General features: G+C 34.9%; 2 non-coding genes across 2 annotated transcripts; both read right to left on the reverse strand.

The window, feature by feature from the left end:
• Positions 1–19961: 19961 nt before the first annotated feature.
• On the reverse strand, positions 19962–20063 carry LOC149536457 (U6 spliceosomal RNA). The gene has a single exon (XR_016358285.1). It is a non-coding gene; the product is annotated as a U6 spliceosomal RNA (small nuclear RNA).
• Positions 20064–20346: 283 nt separating this feature from the next.
• Positions 20347–20418, reverse strand: TRNAT-UGU (transfer RNA threonine (anticodon UGU)). The gene has a single exon. It is a non-coding gene; the product is annotated as a tRNA-Thr (tRNA).
• Positions 20419–20760: the final 342 nt, after the last annotated feature.

Here is a 20760-nt window from a genome sequence, read left to right on the forward strand (position 1 = left end):
TAGCGGGATCACTATTTTACCCATGAGATTGCTATTTCATTTGTGGGATCACTGTTTATCTTGTGGGTTCACTATTTTTCCCATAGGATCGATGTTTTACCCATGGGATCGCTATTTCACCCGTGGGATCGCTGTTTAAAAAAATAGTGATAGGGGTAATTCTAAGCATTTTTACGCCTATAAAAAAGAACAAAATGGTTAAAAAAAACTTTCCCATAGTTAAGCTTTGATTTTGGGGCTTTTTGTCTGACTAATCAAATTAATTTTTTGTAACATTGCAGATTGGAGCATCTTCAAAACCTAACCATGTTTTTTGCATGTTTTTCTTAGAATGACCTTGAATGTCTAAACAAATATTTCATTGAATGAATGTCACTCAGCTCAATCTTGAATGCCATGGACTAAAATCAAGTTTTTTTCCCTTGGAATGTATGATTAAAAAAACAAACACAATCTTGAATGCCAAGTGTCAAATAATCATTGCTATACATCACACTTCAACTTTGGGGCTTAAAAAGAAATCACTCAATCTTGAATGCATAAATGAATTGACTTGTTCACTCATCCCTTATCAAATTTCTTATGTTGAAGAACTCTGGATTTTCATTCTATTGATGATGCTATCAAGTTGGAAAGAACCTTGTATGCCATAAATATTTGTCTTTAATAATAGCTTACACAATCTAAATCATCAATTGGAAACAAGAACGTGTCTTTTAAACCTAAGATCACTTATGTGGTCTTGTTTTACTTTTTTTAGGAGGCCTTCTTGGGGATTTCATCACTCCTTGGGATGACCTCAACTCTAGCATTCTAGTAGAGTAAAAATATCAAGAGATGAATCAAAAGACACCTCTCTTGGAAGTATAATCTTGTCACTCTTAACTAAGCCCCAAAGAACTTTATACCTTAGGGAAGTGAAGGTGGAGATTTGGGTTACCATCTCCTCCTGACTGTGTGGCATTATTTTCTTTCATCTACATATTTGAGCCTCACCTACCTTGCATATATCAAGGACACCCTAGCTAAGCTTGTATATCCTCATAAAACATCTTATAGGGCTATTGGTGTGTTTGACATTCTTGAGTGTTCAAAACCCTCCCCATGTTTTAGAAAAAATCAAATCTTTTTGGTAAAGAGATCACTTGGATATCCTTTGAAATGGTTGTTAGCAAGTCCATTCGCAACAACCCAACCATTGATCAATCATTCAACCCAAATGAAAGGAATACTTAGCGTAGTCACTTTCTCATTTGAGATTCATCCAAGCTTCCAAGCTTTCCTCTAGTACCATCATTCATAAGGTCTTCCATAAAGTATTCCTTTTCTCTCCATGTCTTAACTAGTAACATTCCATCCCTACCCAACTCATCATCAAAACATGATGTCACACTCCTATTATGGTGAGTTTGGTCATCCCACCTTTTCTCCCACTCCATCCTATTCCAATGATGATGAAGATCTTATTGACTATGATGGGTATATTGAAAGCCTTAGAGATATTACTCCCAACATCCTCCAAATCCAAACATTCCTCCAAACTACTCCATCATTCCTCCCTACATACCCACTAGTACTCCTTCTCATACCTTTGACAAGGAAAATCCATTATTATCCTCATCCTCACATCCTTCGATTATTGTGCCCACATATTTCTCTTATACATCAGTCATACCTCCATCTTCCTCCACCTTCATATCCCAATCTCTATCCTTCCAAAATAATTCTAGTAGCTAAATCCCTAGTCCCAACCCACCATCCCAATCTTCTCGAAACCACTTTCCAAATCCTCCAACCAATCCTATTAATACAACACATCACCCCAATCCCCTTACTCTTCCTAGTCTAACACACTCATCTCAAGGAATTTTACAAGGAAATGTAAAGAAAATCCATCTCCCACACTCAACATTCCTCTTACATCATCTTATTGCTATCATCCCTATTTTATCCACCCCACTTATCAAACCCCTTCTATCTCCTACTTCTCATCCATTGAATCTGTCTAGATCCCATCTACATCTTGTCCTCCTAGCATTACCCAAATTCCACGTAATAAACCTAATAAGTCCTTCCCCCATCAACCCATCCCCATTGCAGAACCTCCTATCCATCCATCTACCTCACTTAAAGAAACCATCCATACTTCTCCTATCATACCATCCACTCCCATCCATTCCTATCAAGATCTTTTCCAAAAGCATGTTGAAATTGTAGAACAAGATTTAGTGTGCAAAGAACATTAACAATAAGAGAAACATTCACAAACTAAAACTAAATTCACATATAAGCTTAGACAAAGAAAGCAAACCAAGGAATGCAAACCTAAGAGAGGAAACACCCCATGCTTCCTTGATTTGGTAGATGTGTCCTTTGATGTGGATGTATGCTCAATATTCTTGCTCAATTGATTCAATGATGGAGATGGGTAATGCAAAATTGATAGCCTTGTGAGCTCTCAATTTGGCATTATAAGGGTATGGTTGATGGCTTTGGTTCTCAAACTAGCATTATGACTTTACTAAAAGGATTGTGATGAAATGGCTTGGAAGGGGATTCAATTTATAGGCCAAGGGGTAGAGGGATGGATGGCTTAGATGCAAGGAAAGATGAAAGCTTAAGGAGGACTAGGATGCACTCAAAGGAGAACACATGGATTGTGCTTGTTTAGCACCAATGGGAAGGTGACACTTGTCACAAGGAGGATGAGTGTGAGAGGATAGGATAAGGGGTTGGTTAAAGGCTTGATGAGGGAGGTTGAGTATGTAAGAGGGATGTAAGAGTCATGAGTGGGAGAGGTGTAAGAGTCATGAGTGGGCTTGTAAGAGGATTTAAGGGTTTGTGGGCTTCATCAAGTTTGTGGTTGGGATATTTTGAGGGGAGACTTTGGTTTGGTTTAGGAAAGTCTTAAACTTGTTTAGGGAATGTGACAACATTAAGGGGTGGATTAGGCTTGGGTTTAGGATTAGATTAGGGATGTTAGAGATTTGCAAGTGGATGACATTAATGAGGTTGGGTGGGTTAGTGGCTAAGATTGGTTAGTATGGGTGGATGGGGTGGATTAGGCTAAATGGAGGATTAGGGATAAGTTAGGGACTTTTAGATTTGAGGGATTTATTTATCAAATAGATTTATTTAATAAATGGGGATTTTGGAATTAGATAGGAGAATAGGATTTAATTGATAAATGATAGGTTATTTGATTTATCAATTAGGACTATAGATGATTAATTAAATTAATCAGCTAGGGGATCGCAAAGGATTAATTAAATAAGAATTTAATTAATGATGCCTTTAGAGATGGCTAAATTATATTACCAAAGCGGTGAAATCAAATTTAGGTGTCTACAAAAATATCCCACGATACAAAAGAAGGCCCCACCATCCCACTTATTCCCCTACATAATCCACTTTTACCATTCACTCCATCCAAAGAGAAGTCACTATCCCCTCCATCTCCAAATCTTATCATCATACCTATTCCATCACAAGATCTACTTCCATCAACCCATCTAGATCAAGAGTCTATCTTGCCATCCCCTCTACTTCATAATCATACATCTCTCATAATCTATGATGATGGATCCATAGAAGAAGAACTAACTATTATATCTAAAGCTTCCACTCCTTCACCTAGTAATGGAGTCACATCTTGTGTTCCAAATAATGAACTTCATATTGAAGAAAGAAATAAAAGTGTATCACTTGATGTTGGTATCCCTCCTACCCCTTTATGGTCCCACATCCTTCCATCTTCACCCCAAAGTTCCCATCCATCTTGTTCTCCAACTATTTTGGGCCCTTATCCTACTACTTCTTTTCAACCCTCCATTTTAGGTCCGTATATCCCTTACCTAATACTCCCCACCTTTCCATCCATTTTGAGTCCTTATATACCTAATATGAATTCTTTACCCCCTCCATCTATTTTGGGACCTACTCCTTCCTCGTTTCCATCTATTTTATGCCCATATCCTTCATTCCCTCCATCCATTTTGGGCACTTATATGCCTCCATATCCTATATTCCAATCTATCACTCTATCCCCTCAAATCCATAAGCTAGATCATCAAAGGCACTCATCCTTGAATCACTTCCAATCTTAAAACTCTATCACTCCATCCATAATCCCTCCATATCTCCCCATGCTCTTGTTCCCATATCATGGCTAATAGAAGCATATTGGATGCCAAAATAAAAAAGCATAAATCCACAAATCCACAAAAATCCAAATATCGACATGTCCTTTCTAAAATACATGTTCCAAAAGAGACACATTTAATCCAAATCAAAGAAAAAGTCAAGAGGCCACAAAGGCCCAAGCTGAAAAATTAAAAGATCATGTGACTACCCAGGATGCTCATAAAAGAAATGCATCTCAAAGAAAAATCTCAATTGGTATCCATTCCTGCTACTCAAACAGCCTCATCTGTTCATATTTTATTCAAATCTCCATATATACACCCTTCAACCCCCTAATCCACTCTTAGTCCATATGCTTCTTATCCTAAAATTCCCATCCTCCATCTTCCAACTTTACTATCAGTCCTTATATTTCTCTTCCTCCATTTTCTTCGTAACCTCATTCAATACCATCTTTCCTACTACTTCATCACCTTTCAAGGTGTGTGCCAATGATGATCTTTCCATATTCCTCATCCATTTAACCACAAGTCTAATGTCTTCGTATCCCTTATCTACCAACTCCCACCCACCATTCTACTCATTTAATCCAATCTTTTTCCACCCTTCCTACCAACATCTATGAGTAAAAATGCATCAAAAAAGCCAAAAAAAACCATCCACTAGTGAAAACTTGGCAGTTCAAGCACCTTGGACAAGTACCATGTTGAAAACTTGGAAAATAAGTGTCATGCGTAATCCCTTCATCCAAATGCTCTACACACTTGGGGGCACATTCCCTCACCCACCATACCCATCTCATCCCACTAGACCAACCACATCTTAGCCATTTCACCTGCCATCTTCCTTTGGATCTTGATACAAATAAAATCCATCACCAGATACATGCTTTTGGTCATCCTTTTTGACATCCATTTCCCATCAAAGTTTGTATCTATGTATCCTTTATCCAACCACCCTTTTGTCCATATAATCCCTCCATCTTCCTCATCCATCCATCATACTTTCCCTTTATCTCATTCACCTTTCACATCTTGGCTTCCATCTATCTCCCTCATCCTCTTGTTGACCAATCTTCCATCCTATCCCACCCCTTATAAAACCTCCTCTTGAATAAAATATAGTTGGGGGAACTATATTCCTTAGAGACCGTGTTGTGTCCATCTTTCCATCCCCCCATTCTAGCCCTATTTTCATCTTGTCATCCCCAAACTAGTCATACCTTTTTCTCCTATCCTTGCACTCCTCACCATCTCTCCATCTTTCCATCACCTGGTACATCCCTTGTCATTGGTATTTAGCTCTAGGCCATCCCCATATACCCCAATGTCATCCATTCATATCCTAATGCTCCTATAAATATACCATCCATTGCACCATCCCATTGCACATCTTTTTAACTCATCTAATCACCTTCTTAATTTTTTGCCCAACCTTGTTGCAAGCCTTGGTCACACCCCAATCATCATCATTAGGATGCATCCTTCCCCTCCTTAAGCTTTTAATTCACTCTCTCCTCATTCCAATCTTTTCCTCTACTGCCTTGAGCTTTGTGCCCCCGCTATCTCCTCATACTGAGATTTTTACCCCCACTATCTCCTCATCCTAAGCTTTCATCTGCTATCACCTCATCTTGAACTTTTTATCCACTATCTTCCCATCCCAATATTTTCATCCCCTCTATATCCTTATCTTGACCTTTCCCTCTATCTCCTTATACTAATCATTTTATCGGCTATCTTCTCATCTTTATATTTCCTGTAGCTATCCTATCATGCTAAGCTTTAGTACGGTAATCAATTGTATATACTTTGGTCTATTAGCTATATATTCCTTGTGTGTAAGTCCTTATCTTAGTACCATTTTCTATCTCTCATCTCTTTGTGTCAGTTCATGCTTGATTGTAAGTTGCAGTTCTCTTGGTTAGGTGCTTTAGTGAATCTTCGTACAAGATCCCTTTTCCTAAAAAGTTATGATTGCCCAACTCATCCTAGTCCTCAATATTACTAATAGATCCTTGTAGGATGCATCCTTCCTCTCATCTAATCTTGGTCTATTAATATCTAGTCCTACCAATCTCTTTGGAAAAAGGTTACTTTTTGATGGACTCACATTTTCTTTCGATTTATTTTCTTTTCAAAATTTCAAGTTTATTTCTTAAAGTACCTCTTCCAAGTGATTTGAGTTTTTCCCTCCTCAAGGTTGCCATGATCTCTTATATCATGGTGTGCTACGAATGTAGCAATTCAAGAGCACAGTCTTGATCAAGTCTTTCATCTTTTCTTTTTTCTGCTTATGAGTTACTCAGATATGACCCTTGCATATTACAAACATGTGATCACTTGTGGTTACATGGTGCACATGAGAAATATCATTTTCTTATGGGTTACCTAGTATCGTTTCCACTTTGATTCTTTCGGGATTCATATGTGATGCTGGGGCAATCCTCGTGCGTTTGTTTCATGTCAATCCCATGTAATATTGGTGCAAAGGCCTTGATGTTCTTTGTAACCTTTGCATATGCCCAATATTCCTATATCAAAATAAGTGCTCAACTATATGGTGGTGCTCCCCTTTGCAACACCTCCACGCTCAAGATTCAATAGATTATTTCACACTTTCATCCTATTCATGTATCCCATCCTATACAAGCATCCCAAACATCCCATCCTATCCAAGCATCCCATCCTATCAAAACATTACATCCTATCCAAGCATCCCCTCCAATAAATCTTGCCATTATGATCTAACTAATCTATCAATCATAATCATATCTTCTGCATCAATCCCATAGTATCCAATCCTGCATCAATCCCATAGTATCAAATCCTACATCAATCATAATCATATCTCTTGCATCAATCATAATCATAGCTCCTAAATCAATCATAATAATAGCTAATGCATCAATCATAATATTAGTCATCACCAATCCTAGAATCATAATCTCCCCAACCTTACCATCTTCCAAATCACTTTCTTGGGCTCAATTTCAAACAACCAATCACCCTCCCCACTCCCCCTATAACTAGTGTTATTAACCATCACTTATCCTTGCGCACAAGGTTTCCCTTTGTATCATTCTCCCCTAGTGAGAGTAGGAGCTTCCTTAAACCCTCTTTCCTAGCCACTGTTAGTACTCCTACTCACCCTAGATTCTTGTACTTTTCAAGAAACTGTCGGGCCTCACGTTCTCTCCCCATCACCTTCTTGAGGGGACATTACATATTCCATTCTCTCCTCTTCTACTTGAAACTAGGGCAACCATCTTGCTTCAAAAAGTCTTCTTTGCATCATTTATATTTGAACTTCTTTGAAATGGTGTTGTTCCAATACTATGTCAAAGAGGGCCAAAATGTAGACACCTAAATCTAATTACATCATTAGGTAATAATATTTAGTCATCTCCTAGGACATTACTAATTAAATATTTATTATTTAATTAATTAATCATCGTCCCCTAGTTAATTAATTAATTAATTAATTAAACTATAGTCCAATTGATAAAATCAAATGATAACCCAAAATTAAATTATCAACTAAATCCCTATTCCTCTATTAAATTAAATAAACTCTCAAATATATTTAATTTAATCTCATATACCCATTTTATTAAATAAATCATTTAATAAAATATCCAAACCCCTAAAACATCCCTAAGACCTAACTTTATCCCTAATCCAACCCAGTCAACCATCAAAGCTAAGTCACTTAGCCACCTAACTAACCCATCCCATCAAAGCTAAGCCACTTGCCCCCTAACCCTCTTCCTAAGCTAAGTATACTCCCTCTCCTAAACATGTGCACAACTTTAAGCAAGGGTTAAGACTTGCTAACCCAAGCCAAAGTCAACAAGTCTCCCTTATCCTCTTCCATCCCTATCCAAGAGCATTAATGGCTCTTACATCCCTCTTAATGACTCTTACATCCCTCTTTATGACTCTTACATGTCTCTTACATACTCAACCTCCCTCATTACTCCCTTTGACTAACCCTTATCCCATCCGATCACACTCATCCTCCTTGTGACAAGTGTCACTTCCCTATTGGCTCTAAACAAGCACAATCCATGTGCTTCCCTTTGAAAGCATCTTAGCCCTCCCTCACTATTCTTCCATCCTTGCATCTTGACCCTCCATCTCTCTAGCCCTTGGCTTATAAATAAAGCCCTTCCCTCTCACAATACAAAATCCACTTTTATGCAACCTTATAATGCTCCACTAACTACTCCATTATAGCCATTTTACACCATCATAATGCTGAAATCCATCCATACCTCCATTATTGAAACCCTCATCCATGTACACACTTGGTAAAACCCCCCACCTTTTGGAATCTTGAGCACAATGTAAGCATACATCTGTTATCCATCAGGGACATAGCTTCGTCATCATAGGTTATGCCCAAGGAGCTTACCATTCTTGGTTTGCCTTCCTTTTGGTAATAACCTCATTGTATCATAAGTGTTTACTTATTTGGTATTGTGAATGCTGTTGTTAGTATTAGTATTCAATATTTCACTACTATATTAGGTGATACATGGGTAAGTTTGGTGTTTGTGACATTCGTTGATAGCTCAAGCTTTTGGTGCAATAAAAAATATACCAATAGATGTTTCCTTTTTATCTTCAAAGTATACATTGAATATTATCAAGTACATGTAGAGGATAAAAACTATAGATATTTGGTATGATAAGTCATACTTCACAATGATAACTATGTGGAGTAGATAGCTATTCTGAATTTACAGTCTCTGAATTTGTCACATAGAAATTTTTTGCTATGGGACTCTTCTTTTTTCCTTAACATTGTGTATGTGTTGTTTTTTTATCTTTGAGTATCTCTCTCATAAAAAATATTGGTTATATGTGAATATTTTTTAGTGACTTCACTCTTGACATGGCCATAAATGTCAACCCTTGTCTATCCATCTTGCCAATACTAATGGTTGCATTTTGTAATGTTAGTCCTTGAGATTTGTGTATGTTTATGGCCCATGTCATTGTTAATGGTATTTTTCATTTTTCACCTAGCGACATGGGAATGATTGGCACAACTTTAGGGTCATCTTTATCCCATGGTGGTCTATAGTAACTTTTAGTTATTACTATAAAATACATTGGGATTTTAAGTGACCTAGCACTTGGGACATAAACAATCTCAATTATTTTTCCAAGAGCACCATTTACAAGACCTAATTTTGTCCATACATTTATTGTCAACATTGTACATTGGCCTTCGCAAAGTAGGATGTGTTCTTCAAGTTGTTCATCACTTGCTTCTTTTTCTATTGTACTTTGTGTATTTGTTTTTATGCTTACTTCTATTGAGAAATTCAACCATTTTAACATACTTCTATTGTATACCTTGGTTGAGTCATTGGTTGCAAATAAGTGTATTGTATTATCAAAATCTTCCCCTTCTACTGGTGTTATTTATTTATTTTTGTGTATCATCAAGACATGACAATCCTCTTGCCTTGGTTCTACTTAATGTGTGTTCTCTGTAGACACCTAAAAACCTTTAGAAAATAAAGTATTTTTATTTTCTGAAAAATTCCTGATGACATCATCATTTATTAATTAATTAAATATTTAATTAATTAATTTATTTTTATGCCATTAAATCCCTTTATCTTAATTAAAAATATTTAATTAAGGAATCCCTCCCAAAAATGTTTAAATCTTATTTAAACATTATTTCCTTATTTATTAATTATTTAATTAATAAATTGACCAAAAACCCAAAATAAATAAAAAAATTATTTTTTTCCCAAAACTTGGCCAATTTCCTTAAGACCACTAACCTCCTCCAAAATCTTATAATCCTTCTTTAATTTTGATTAAAGGCCAATCCCATCATTTCCTACCCTTAATCCCAACTCAAAATATTTAATTAAGATTAAATATGAATCCTCATGTTTATTAAAAAAGTTTTAATAAATATCTCCTCAACCCAAACCCTTGAAATAAATAAAACTTTATTTATTTCCTAAAAGTCTAATTTATCCTCATCCTAAGAAGTTCTAGACTCTTCTAGAAAGTCTTCATCCTCATCCTAGGAAATTCTAGACTATTCTAGAAAGTCTTTATCCTCATCCAAAGTCTAGACTCTTCTAGAAGATGTCTTTAAACCTAATCCTAATCCCCTCCCAACCTTGTCACATTCCCTAAACATGGGTTAAGACTTACTAACCCAAGCCAAAGTTAACAAATATCTCCTCCTTCACCCACCCTCATTAAATGCCATCCACTTGCCTATCCCTAAGCTAATCCTAAACCATCCTAATCCATCCTCTAATCATTTGCACAAGCCTAAGCAAGCTTAAAACCTTCCTAATCAAGTCCAAGTCAAAATTGCTCTCATCACCCTCAAAATATCTCAACCATAAAACTTTATGAAGTCCACTAGGCCATAAATGACTCTTCCAAGCCCTTTTATTGCTCTTACAAGTCATTATGAGGGTCTTTATGAAGATTTTATCCCTTGAGCCTCCTTTGTTGACTCATCCTTCCCCTTTCCTCCATCCTCTCACCATATGACATGTGTCACTCCTTGATTGGCTATAAGGAAGCACAATCCATGTGCTCTCCTCTCATGCAATTTGAGCCCTCCATAAGCTTTTTCCCATCTTTGCATCTTAGCCCTCAATCCCTCAAGCCTCTTGCCTATAAATTGGATCCTTTCCCTTTGAAAAATAACACAATCCATGAAGTAAAGTCATAATGCCATTTTGAGAAGCCATTTTACATCAAAACCATACACTCACACCCAAATTCCAACTCCATTTGAAGCCCTTTTTGAAGCATAAAGCTTGAGCATATATCCTATCTATTTAGACAAAGCTACTCAACAAGAGAGCTTCTCATTGAGAGAGCCCATTAATGGCTCATATTCTCAATTGAGAGTTCATCTTAGTCTATCTTGAGGTTTATGAATTTTGTTTAGTTTGTAGAAGCTTTATTTAAATTTGGTTTCTATTAGCATACTAACATTGCTCATATACACTCTCTAGTAGCCAATGGAATTAATATTTCTCTTTTCTTTCACCTTTTTCTCTAAACATTGTCTTCAAGGTGACCACTATTGTGAACTATTCTTGTATTTCTCTGTTAGTTGATTGTATAGTGTACATAGACTTGTCCATCATAGGTAGAAATTATGTGAGGTCACCACCAAGAATTATGGAGACTCCTCCAAAGTAAATATGTTGATTATGTGGAAATGCTTTAATCTTCTATCAATTTTAAGAATAAGTTTTTTCTCTATAAAACTTAATTTGTCAATTAAGACATACCTTATGTATGTCAAATCTTCTTTAAATTTTCTCAGTGCTTTCCCCTACAACAATTGCATTTTTTTAATGAGAATCTTGAGGACTGAATGTATTGTTGATGCATGTATGTTCAATGTGGATTCACATGTTGGTGCAAGTATGAGAAACTTTCTCCCTAGTATCACATCATTCATTTCATTCCTTATGCCAATTGTCAAATATAATCTTTGGTACCTGTTGTGTCTTCTATGATCATGCAAAATGGTTGGAAAAATAGATGTCGACTATAGTTAGTGATTATTTTTAGTGTCATTTCTTGTTCTGACAATATTTCATACCTTGAAATTTCAAATTCTAACATAGTGCTCCTAATTGATTCTTTCTCTAGTAAGGTCTTCTAGTTCTTACTGTAGATCCAAAGTTCATGATCTCTTTAGCTAGTAGTACATATGGAAGGTTCTTGAGGTGAGCATGAAGGTTTTCAACATTGGATGGTATATTTTCCTCCACCTTTCTCTTGAAAAATATGGTTGTAAGGATTTGACTATTATGTCTCATCATAAGGTTGTAGATGAAATATTGAAATAGTTTTTATTCCATGGGTTGTGTTGAACCATCAAGGAATAGGGTGGGAAATACCATGTCTACTAGAACCTCTATGTTGTACTTATATATATTGGAGAAGTGGTGCAAGAGCACCTCAAACATGGTTGGATGTATTTAAGAGTTTTGAAAGTGTTTTGGTTGTAATAAGAACACATAAAAAAAAATATTGAGATTGAGCCTATGGAGTTTTGTTTTGGGTTGCAAGTCTTAAAAGTTGCACTTGACCAAATTTTGGTCTACTGCCACCATGGTTAGTCAATGTTGAGTCATGATGTAGATAAGGCTGTTAGGTATCATATAAGGTTTTAGGATGATTCCTAGGTGTTTTGGACCCACTTTGATAATTTTAGGGTCATCTAGTCACAAACCCTCACAAACTAGTGTTTTGACACAAAAATGTCTCTAGCTTAACATTCCATGATTAAAATCTTACATGGCTTGGTGGAATGTTAGGTTAGTATTACTTGCATTTTACCTTGGTTTTTTCAAACAAATTGCTGAATAGAAAATACCCTTAAAGGATTCTTGAACCTTGAACTTGAACTTTCTAGGTTGATGGTTCAAAGGTTCAAAATCACCCCTTGCCTCGTGTCAAGTTATTTTGCCTTGCTTTATCTTATTTCAAACTTGAACCATTGAAAAACTTGGTTCAAGGTTCAAAGTTAAATGGTTCATCATTGTATGTTTTGTATGTCTAACATGAAGCTTTGTGATCACTAGTGGACCTACATGCTCTTAAATAAAGATGAACTTCATACCTTGTGTCTTGCTAGTTTGAGTTCAAAGTTCAATAAGGTACAATTCATTCAAAGTCATTATGAGTCAAGTCTATTGATTTGCATGTCCAAATATCATTGAAAAATGGAATTTGAACTTTGAACCAATTATTTCATGGCTCAAAATTTTAAAGTTCACAATCTCATAACTGGCCACCCATAGGCATGTGGTGTTACAAAAATTCTTAGTTTCTTCTGAAAAAGGTGAAAAGACATGTGTTAAATGGTGATTAAAAAAGGTGATGGTGGAATGAGATTTAGTACTTGTGAAGGTAAATTGATTCATTAATGATTATGACACCCTATCAAATCAGTACATTCTCCTATCATTCAATGAGCATGTTGCCCATACCTAAGTTATTATTAAACCTTTTTCTGGTAAGGTTTGCACGATTGTATGAATGAGGTAAATTCACCATGTCTTCTTGGAGTTAAAAGGATGCAACGAAGTGGTGTTTGCATTAGAATATTTTTGTGGATTTAAACACGATGAGTCTATATCTCTTTCCCAAATCTTTTGTTTCTATTTTCTCTTTGAAAAGTTAGAAACTTTTCTGGTTTCTTTTCCCATACCCCTTTCATTGGTGCAAAATTAAAACCTCCAAATCCTCATGGCTGCCTCTTGTCCCAAGTTACCTAAGGAAAAGAAACATGAGCCCTTGATGAGTTTCCTACCAAAATTAGTGGATACCACACTAGTTGATGAGGAAATCAAGAAGTTAGTATCTAGGTTTAAGAAAACTCAACTTGATTCTATAGCCAAAGAGGTATCAACAAGAAGGTTAGTATAAGATAGTGGGTTTCCTAAAGCCATTCTTTGTCCTAAACTAGTTCTAGAATGTAGGGATAAATATGACACCATTGAGAGTGTTGGAAACTATGATTGGAGCAATTTTTATGTTGTCATTGATGTCAAACCTATGGGTAATACATAATGTCAAACCTACTTGAGAGACATTTACTAACAGTGTAGAGTTCCATATCATTTGATTGATGAAGAGGATTTGAAAAGAAGAGATAGCAAGGTGAGCTAGTGATGTTAATGAGTGTTGAAGATGTTAATTACCATGGAAATACAATGGGAACTTGATAAGTTATTCCTTGACAAGATAATTTGTTGTTCAATCAATACATGAACTGAAGAAGAAAGTTGGATGAAGCTTATAGTTAGAACAAATCAAAAGGATAAGCTTGACTGAGTATCAATATTGGCTAGCAAATCAAGGAGATGAAGTAGAAGATTAAGGAACATATGAAGAAGCTAGATAAAATAGTTCAAGTCGAATGTTAGTTATTACTGAGAAAATGTATGAAGAAGTGTTAGTAGTGATCGAGCATAGCGATGGGTGAGTGAGCATGTTGATGTCAAGCAAGACATTATAATGTATGGTGAGCTACATAATAATGGCTGAGCAAAAGAACCCAATGATTGCTAACTGAAAGAAAAAGTTACAGTTTGGGAAATATTTGAATTTGAGGTTGATACAATAGGGATTTGTAATTAGTCAAAGAGCATGAAAGATAAGGATTAATGAGCCAATGTATTTAATGTACAAGGAGAGTTTGTTGAGAGATCAAAGGTAAGGATTTGATCAGAAATTTCTAAAAGGAGAAGGAGAACAAAAAGGTTGTAAGGATTCAATGAATATGACCTAACCCTAAGATCAATAGTGAGGCTCAAGTAACAAAAGATCAAAATTACCTATGTAAGGAGGCATAAGAGATGTTGTCTAAGGTTGGTTCGTTGTTGATTGATGATCTTAAGGAGAAGATATAAAGAGTAGAACATTAGAGGTAAAGTGTGAAGAGTGATTGCTTGAGGAGTTACCAAGTAGATTAGTGATGGAGATGTGAATGAAGGCTAGTTAATGGACCGACAAATGAGTGAATACAAATTTGAATTTACAAAGTGAGTTATTTTTTATAGATCAAACCTATTGTTACATTCTAACCATTATATCAGTCAAAATTCTTTAATCAAGGTTAACCTAACATTGATTTTGTAAATCCTTTAATCAAGGTGAAATTCTAATGGAATGATCCAAAGTCGTCTAACAATGTCACTCCTAACACGATGATTAAATCCTTTAATAGGGTCACATTTAATAGTGTGTTGATAACCTTTAATAGGGTTGGCTCTTAACCGAGTTCACTTTGGAAGAGTGCAAATTGGTAGCATTTTACTTTGTGGTTTTTCCCAAATTAGGTTTTCATGTTAAATACTGGTGTCAAAGTGTTATTTACATATATGGATGTTAGTAGTTTATTTACCGACAATCAATATATATAGGAAACATAGAGTTAAGAAATTGCATGAAAAGTTAAATTGTTGATGATATGCTATATAGACTAAGTGTTTATCTGAGATTGATTGAGTTGTTTGAAGCTAGTTAAAGTTGAATTGGTACATCTAGTGTAAATGTTACTAAGTAATCCATAAAAGGAAATGGTGTACCTACTTGTATTGGTGAAGTAATAGAACAATGTTCCAATTGTAAGAAAGATTTTAATATATGATTATATTCAATGGTATACATGATATTTTTATAGATGAGGTTAATTTTGTGTTGACGTATTGAGGGGACAACATGCATAACATAAAAACATAGTCTCCCTATAAGAATATTAGAACTAAGAGTATCATAGATAGCATGTATAGGTGTAGGTAAAGTAGTCAAACATGTCATAATGTGTAAGGTTTTTGTACCTAAGGTTCTTTAGAAATTTTGTTGAATCCATGAATACAAATATAATTAGAGAGTTGGATAAGTCTTTGGTCTATATTAATTTTATGCAACAAGTATATGCTACGAACATTAAGATCAAATCCATTATCAACTCTGTGAGGTAAAAATATAAACTATGTGATGCAAACTAAAATCATGCAAGACTAGGAAAAATTAAGATTTAACTTGAACTAGAAATTTTCAAAATAAATTTGCAAAAATACAAGAAATCTTCACCACAACCTCCAATGAGCTAACAAGGGAACCAATCAACCTTATTTGATATGCTCTTAGAGAATTTTGTGGGTGTGCTCTCCTAACACAATACAATAATCCCACTAATGATTGCTTGCAAATGCAAATGAAGATGAAATATAAAATGCAAGTTAAAATGGGTGAGTGAAAAGGTTTGAGAACAAGTATGAAAAACCTTCCACAAATCTTCACAAAATGATAATGCAAATCAATATCTACTACAAAGAATGAAAATGCAAGAGAGTAATAACTATATTCAAATGAAAACTAAACTAAAATGTGAATGCAATGATTCAAACTAATATATGAAATTCAAATCTAAGATACATGCAAGAATCAAAATCTAAGATGTGATGAGAATGCAAGAAGTTATCAAACTAGGATGCTAAGAAATTAGGAGTTCTCAAGTGCTCAAAGCATCATGAATTTCAAATGAGGAGCGAGGTCTCCTTTTCATTAAAAAAATTAGGAGGAAAAATAAATGGTTAGGTCTAGGGTTTGGGAAGGTTATGGAAGGAATGAGGTGGTATCCAATTAAGAGCCATATAGGAGACACATAGGCTAAGAGGCAAAACATTCAAAAGTCAAACTTCACTTTTATGGGGAAAGAAAAAGAACTCGAAATGATTGGAGGAGAAAAAAGATGCAAAGGTGGCCACCTTGAAAAAGCTGACTGTGAACTTGAATGAAAGATAATCCACCTTTTAATCCAAATTAGATGAATATTAGCAAGAAAACAAGATTGGAAAAAGTGAAAATAACATTTAAATTTAAATATTTTAATTTGATGAAGGTTTAGAAGAACTTTAGGTTAGTGAAGGAATACAATTTATTTTAAAAGAAAAAATGGAGGGATAAAATATCAAAATAAATTTAATAAGTTATAGTATTTATATAAAATCCAAATATTAATGGTTTTTTTTAATATATTAAGAAAAATAGAAGACTATAACAATATATTCAATAATTAATAAAATCAACTATAATGTTAAGAAAAAATATTAAATAAATGAATATTTGAGTGCAGAGGATAATTTTAGTTGTTAATAGCAACTAATGTTCTTCTAGTAGCATTGCCATTAATAAAGATTGTAATCATAAAATGATTTTATTAGTTTTCAACTTCTAAAGAAAGCAACTCATCTTGAGAGAACACAATTTCATCTTTAGGGTAAACAAGCTAGTTTTTGCCCATGATTGTATTACTGCTCTACCACATCCTACCATTACCTTCCCTCCCCCCCCCCCCCACAAATTACCATTCATAAAAGCCTAAAAAATGACAAAATTCACTCCCTCCCCCCCAATTATTCTGAATCATTATAACATGAGAGATATATTAGGACTCATCGCAATGAGGATTTGGTGTATGTGAATCATCTCACTGTCATGGAAGCCTTAAGAATTCCTCCCAAGGAAGTGTATGAAGATTGGACAATAAGCCTATCATATTTCTAGTTCATTACAAATGCTAAATAATTCAATAGTGCCATTGTCAATAATTGGTTGCTAAGGCTAGAAAAAGGTGTTTCCCATCTGCCATAACCTTAAACTAGAGAGCACATGATTCCAAAAATCAAGTATATGATCATTTTCTTAAATACGATAAAGGGGAATAAGATTTCTTTTCTATGGGAAAATTGGGTGTTTTTCTTCATTTAGACTATTCTGGGTGAGGGTAAGTACATTAATTGGGTAGAGATTAATGTAGACATACTTCACGAGGAGCTTTCACGAGTATTCACAACCACTAGTTTTTACATGTTATCTTATCTATTTTACATTCTATCCTATTGCAAGGAGTGAGAAGGCTTACCTCACCAAGTCTTGGGAAATAACATGACTATCTATGATTACTATCCTCTTTTGTAAAAGAAAAGAAACCCTTAAGAATTTTGAAGGGTACAAGACATGTTTCTGGCTAGATTAATTTTCAAACTACAAAGGAAGGAGAATAGAAGGTTGTCTAAAGAATTTATTTAGCCAATTGAAATTTATGGTAGTTTCTTTGTCCATTTCTCTAAATTCACATGAAAACTAAACTAAAATAAGAATGCAATTATTCAAACTAATCTATGAAAATCAAATCTAAGCTACATGCAAGAATGGAAATCTAAGCTATGACAAGAATGGAACAAGTTTTAAAACTAGGATGCTAAGAAATCGGGAGTTCTCAAGTGCTCAAACTAGAAAATGTATGACAAATGCTCAAAGCATCATGAATTTCAAATCAAGAATGAGGTCTCCTTTTCTTAGAAATTTTAAAAGGAAAAATAAAAGGTAAGATCTAGGGTTTGGGAAGGCTATGGAAGGAATGAGGTGGTCCACATAAGAGCCGTATAGGAGACACATAGGCTAAGAGGTAAAACATTCAAAAGTCAAACTTCACTTTTATGGGGGAAAAAGAAGAACTCAAAATGATTGTAGGAGAAAAAAGATGCAGAGGTGGTCACCTTGAAAAAGGTGATTGTGAACATGAATTAAAGATAATCCACCTTTTAATCCTAATTTGAAGAATATTAGCAAGAAAACAAGATTAGAAAAATTGAAAATAACATTCAAATTTAAATATTTTAATTTGATGAAGGTTTAGAAGAACTTTAGGTTAGTGAAGGAATAAAATTTATTTTAAAAGGTAAAATGAAGGGATAAAATATCAAAATAAATTTAATAAGTTATAGTATTTAAATAAAATCCAAATATAAATGGATTTTTTATATAAAATAAATAGAAGAATGTAAAAAATATATTCAATAATTAATAAAATCAATTATAATGTTAAGAAAAAGTATTAAATAAATGAATATTCAAGTGCACAAGATAATTTTAGTTGTCAATAGCACTAATGTTCTTCTAGTAGCGTTGCCATTAATAAAGATTGTAATCATAAAAGGATTGTATTAGTTTTCAACTTCTAAAGAAAGCAACTCATCTTGAGAGAACACAATATCATCTTTAGGGTAAACGAGCTAGTTTTTGCCCATGATTATATTACTACCACATCCTACTATTACCTTCCCCCCCAATCACCATTCATAAAAGCCCCAAAAATGACAACATATGTACTCATAGTCATAACATATGCACTAATAGTTGATCACTTTTTTAGCTTTCTTGGTTTCTAATTGGTCCATTTGTACAAAAAGTACTTTTTTTGGTGATTGACTATTGTTGGGGGTGAACATAATGGGTTCTTGACGAATGTTTTAAGACCACCTTGCACTCTACGTGTTCGACAAAGAGCTCTGTAAATGTGGGAAACTTGAAAGGTTATATTTAAGCTCTTCATTCACCATGAAGGTTCACCAAAAACAGGGGCAAATTTTGACGTACGGATTAGGAACTATAGGTGCATGAAGTTAGCTTGGGCAACTAATGGGTTGTTTCACCTAGTTTGGTTGTATTCATACGCTCCAACAAGGCTACCACATCCTTAAATTCAATAGGAGGAACACCAATATTTTGTAAAGCATCCTAAGACTTGGAATGGTGTGTGAGTGAAATTTGAATCAAGTGCTAAGAGTAGCATGAATTTGTTCAATAAGATTATACACCTTACCAACTTTTACTTTAAGACAAGGGAGTGGAGGAAAGAAAAGGTTGAGAAGAGGAAGGATTAGTGATGTTTGTGAATGCATCATCTATAGAAGAGAAATAATTTCGATGTAATGAAGGTAAGGCAACATTAAGAATGGTTTTTATAATATCCTCCTCTTTCTCCAAAATATCCTCATACACGAGGTACATTTTAGGAGAATGATCAACGTCATTTTTAAGTGTCTATACCTAGGAGGGTGACTTTGGGAATAAACATTGATAACCTCTTCTTTCACATAAATGTTATTAAGAGGGTATATTATGCTATGGGTGACATGAAGAACTAAGGTATAATCATAAGTGTGAAAGGGAATAGCTTGGAAATATTTGAAAAAACTTGAAATTGAAATAGCAAAAGAAGATATCAACTCCATTCATTAATTGAAACTATAATAAAATAAAGTATACATAAATGATACGAATCTCAAATTAAAAAAATTACTCTAAAATACATGAAATGTAACAAGAATGCATGAAAATAATATTTGTGGACTCTTTAAATCGTCTATATACACACATCAATTGTGAACGATTTAGAGGATGTTTAAATTATAACCATTTGCGCTTAATGTTGATATATAAAAAAACTTGAACAATTTCTCAATTTATGTGTGTCATCCCTGCGCAGGGCCATGCTAATTTTATCTGACTCGTTCCAATTTTTTCAGAAGTCTCCGAAGAGACGCTGATATTTGTGTAGAATGGGGAATATGAATTGCTAATATCTTGTAGCGCGTAGGCGATGTGGGAGCAAACAAAGGCACGAGTGGTAAAATATGAAACCTCTGCAAGCAAAAACAAAATATACGGTGGTGGTGGTAGTGGGTATATGAGAACAATTGAAGTGTTAGAATCTGAGATAAGCTCAACCTCCTCTTCCTTCCTGCATCACTTCAAGAGCCAAACATAGCATAGCAAAAGTCATGCAATGCAAAGAGGCCTTTCACGCCACGCCGCCAGCGTCTGTTGCCTCCACGCAGGATTGAACTACGGACCTTCAGTTTACAAGACTGACGCTCTACCACTGAGCTATAGAGGCTTTGCATTCGATACCCCGCATCTCCAATTACTATTTGTTTCTTTCTTTTTTCTGTCAGCTTTGCTCCATTCCCCGTCTAGTGGTAGAATAGTACCCTGCCACGGTACAGACCCGGGTTCGATTCCCGGCTGGTGCACTTGCAATATAATGTGGAATGTTTGCATTTTCAATTTTCCAAATGTACTCTGTTTCAGTCTAATTAGTATTATTGTGTTTTCCAAATGCACTGTTCTAGTTTAGTCGCGGCCTTCTCCACAAGAAATATAGAGCAGATCTGTTACATTCAAACAGATTTTGTCCTTAAATAGAAATGCGCACAAAGAAGAGGATTTACAACAGACT

This window comes from Cupressus sempervirens, chromosome 10 (assembly GCF_028749045.1).
Source record: "Cupressus sempervirens isolate cs-2001-9-10 chromosome 10, ASM2874904v1, whole genome shotgun sequence".
Taxonomy (NCBI): Eukaryota; Viridiplantae; Streptophyta; class Pinopsida; order Cupressales; family Cupressaceae; genus Cupressus; species Cupressus sempervirens.